Source organism: Glycine max, chromosome 3 (assembly GCF_000004515.6).
Source record: "Glycine max cultivar Williams 82 chromosome 3, Glycine_max_v4.0, whole genome shotgun sequence".
Lineage (NCBI taxonomy): Eukaryota > Viridiplantae > Streptophyta > Magnoliopsida > Fabales > Fabaceae > Glycine > Glycine max.
In genome coordinates this window covers 16,966,329-16,970,415 of record NC_016090.4, presented here as the reverse complement: position 1 = coordinate 16,970,415, position 4,087 = coordinate 16,966,329, and positions in this window count along the sequence as shown.

Here is a 4,087-nt window from a genome sequence, read left to right as displayed (position 1 = left end):
ACCACCATAACACTTGTTTTATTAAAAAGACAAATTAGTACAAGTGCTTACAAATAAATAAATTCCTATTCTACTTTCTCCCCCTTTGTCATTATAAAAAACATGGGTTTAAAGAGAAAAAGGAAATGAGTGGACCATCATTGTCAGCCTTCAAGGATGGAGGTTGAGGAATGGAAGGTGGTGACTTTTGTGGCGAAAGCGGAGGCGTATAATGTAGCTCCATATAGAGCTTGTAGGCCTTGGATCTTCTTCATCACTATAGTCTTTCACTACCTGAAGATCAATGGTAGCAGAAAAGAGAAGGAGGAAAGGTGATTGGAGACGTCACTTCAAGTAGAAGATGAGCCAAGAACAAGCTCACCACCATAGGAAACCATGGATAAGAGCTTGAAGGTAAGAGAAGATGAGTGAAGGGAGACAGAGAAAGGGGAACAAAATTTAGACAAAGAGAAGAGGGAGAATGAGGTCTGAACTTTGAAGTCTATTGATGCAATCCTACCCCCAAGGGCATTGGATAGAAGACTCTAAGAAGATTGGGCCAGAGACACAAGAGAAGGCCCTAGGATTCTTATGAGCCTTAGGGTAGATTTTGGGCCCATGGGCTAAGTATGAACCCACTTATCTTTGTTCATATTAGATTAGGATTTCATTATTTTTGGGCCTTCTATTTAGGGCTCCATAATGTAGGTAGGGTACTTGTTCAATTTCCCATATGGTTCCTTCTTCTCCAAATTTTAACAAATATATTCAAGGGAAATGAAATACCGGCAAGCGCACCGGGTCGTCAAGTATTTAAAATTAAAATGTAGTTATCTGAGTATCGAACTAAAGGAACTTGCTTATTAGATAGAGTTTTATTTAGAAGTAAGGCATTGTTGGAACAAACATTGATAATTGATGGATAAAAATAGAAATAAACTAATTCTATGGTAAAAACAGTAAATACACGTAAGTAAAAGTTGACAACAATAGGTAAAAAGCGTTGAGTCTTTCTAACAAACAAGTTGATGCATATGAGGATATTTCTCTAATTAATCATGTTCTTGTGTTCTATGCTGTAGCCTTAATTACTAAACCTCGATCCCTTGTAAGTTTAGACTAATTTAACCTAAGCTTCGTCCACAAATCCCTCTTGAAAGACTAGGCTTAACTTAAATAGCATTATCATCACAACATATTCAGAAAATGAAAACCCCACAATCCATCCCTGGTAATGTAGTTATTTAGTCCTGCTTCTATCAAGTTCTAAGGCAACAGTACATTTCCCAATGCTAAAGTCACCTAATAGTACACACAAATGGGTGATTAGACCAAGAGCATGCAATAATTAAGCATTGAACACACAAAACAAAACAAATTAGATATGAAAGGTAATTACATCAATTGTTCATTAGAAATCCCTAACTAGGGTTTTTAGCCAGCCATACACAGAAACCCTAACACAAATGAGATAGAGAGTAGAAAATAATTGTTGCTTACACAAGAAGGGGGATCCCTACTCCTCTTCTTGGCACCTCACAATCACTGAAACACTCACTAATCTCTCTAAAAATGTAGAACCCTAGGCTTCTCTGCACAGCTGCTCCTCTTTGCTACCTCCAGAGCACTATTCTTGAAGTCTGTGCAAAAATATGCAGCTCTGGTCTCTCAAAATCGTACCCTAATTCTGACAATTTAGGCTTAAATAGGCTTTGAAATTGCGACGTCACGCTTAGCGCCACCCTCGCTCTTAGCGCAAGTATGTTGATTTAGGTTTGGCGCCAGTCGTGCGCTGAGCCTGGCAAGAGACAAACGTCTCGCTTAGCGAACTGATGTCGCGCTTAGCGCGCGGTATTAGTCGATGAATACGACTAACTTTTGTGTATAAAACTTGTGTAAATTGTATCAAACTCCTCCAATTTATGGTTATTTTGTAGTGTTGTAATTACTTTTGGGTAAAGATAGGTAATAAATACTTAGTACTTCCATTTTGTGTGTTTAATAATCACTCTCTCTCAATATCAGGTTAATTAGGGGAGTTTGTGAAATGCTGATTCTGACCCTATCGCTAAGCGAATCTGCTGGCTTAGCGAGCCATCCGCTTAGCGCAATATTCCTTGGCTAAGCGCGAGGAAGAATCTGGAAGAAGGATGAGATGTGCATGTTTGCTGAGCGAAGGGCCATCCCGCTAAGCGCACCGCTTCAGCCCATTCGCTGAGTGAGAAAAGCTGCGTTAAGCCGAAATTCACCAATGCGCACTAAGCGGTTTAGAATTGCGCTAAGTGCATGAGCACGAACAAAGCCACCTATTTAAGCTTGAAATCAGATTTTGGAGGAGAGTTTGGCCTGTTCTTGAAGCTTCTACATTTCTAGAGAGTTCTAGAGAGAGAAAGGTCCAAGTTCAAGAGAGTTTGAGAGATTTTGTCATGTGAAGATCTATAGAGACCAGAGCTTGAAGAGAAAGCCGTCCTGAGAGCTTGAAATGAGTTTGTGAGTGATTGTGAGGTCCTAGAGGTGGAGGAGACATCCCCACTACTTGTATTTCTGCAATCTTTCATCTTCCTTTTCTCTTTGTTGTAAAGGAAGCTTCCTAGTTATGGAAAACTAAATCCTCTGTTGGATCTTCCTTCTAGGTACTTGATGTAAATATCTTTTTATCTATCTAATGATGTTTTGTGTGTTCTCTGCGCTATCAGTATTTCATTCTAGTATGCTTTTACCTTGATCACGTAGATGCATGTTTTGTTAGGGTCATTTAACAGTGGAAACTGGTCCGATTCTTAGAACTTGATAGGACATGGCAAGTTTGTTGTACTATCACGAGGGATCAGGGTACAATAACCTAGTTGTTGTATGTTTGTCTTAATGCGTTCCTGGTTCAGTTTAGTCCAACAAGAGGAATCTCCGGATGATGCTTGATCAGGATTAGGCTAGACTATCATGAGGAATTGGGGTTTAGCATTTCAGGAGATGTGGCGTCCCTAAATTAATGACTGGTTTGATAGTAATGATTTAAATAACAAAAACCATGATAAATTTTTTTTTTCTTCTTTTTCTTTTTCATTTCTTTCTCTTTTCACCATAACTAGGTTTAGAAGGAAAATCCTCACTATAGAGTCCTGAATGGCCAGTTCACAACTCTATTCTGAGTCATTTCTTTCTTACCGCTCATAATCTCTAAACTATTTTGCTGTTTCAAAAGGAAGAATGTACCAGCCATTACTTTAGGTCGTCACGTGAAAATAAAAGAATAAAATACGGCCGATAAACTCTTTTACAAATAAATTTGCCAATGCTTTATTTCCAAATAACAAGATTGATCATAAATGCATTCATCATTTAAAGCTGTCCAAAATATGGGAGTTTTACAAAATACATAGTGTCATCCAGAGCAAAGGTGTCCACTGTAGTAGCTTCAGCCACATGTATACAATCATTAAATTCCTATACAACAGGTCTACCCATACAAAAACAAAAGAGTAAACCTAACAATCAGTCCTAGATACACCCACCCTCAAAAAGTATATAAAACTAGTCCATGGAACTGTCCACTATGATGAAGAGCCTCCACTGGTCGCCATCTCTCCCGGGCCACTATCCTCCGTAGAGTCTGCCTCAGATGCCGACATGACTACCTCGGGAGAATCCACCTCAGGAAGTGGGTCCTCATCACCCTCTAGAAAGTCAAGAGCATCCACAGCAGGCTCAGGAGGTAGCTCCTCGGGATCCTCCTCAGGGTCTTCCTCGGATGACGTCACCTCGATCACTTGGACTGGCTCCACAAGACGGTGTGGTGTAGGCGTGGGTAGTATCCACTCCACAGTACGCTGAAGCGTGCGCACGGGTTCATCTGGATGCACCAATGAAGTAGCCATAAATCGAATCGTGCCCCGAAATCGGCACCTCGCGTTGCCTTCGAGGGTCTCCCAAGCTCCCTCTAGGCACTCCATCTCCACTCGATCATGGATTAGCTGCGCCGCCATCACGATCTACAAGAAAGAAAAGAAAGGGGTAGACTCTTTCACGAAAATCTAACTATGCCGCACACAATTCGCCTCATAACCACTACATGCAAGTAAAAGGGGTATCTTAAGGCTTTCCATCTCTG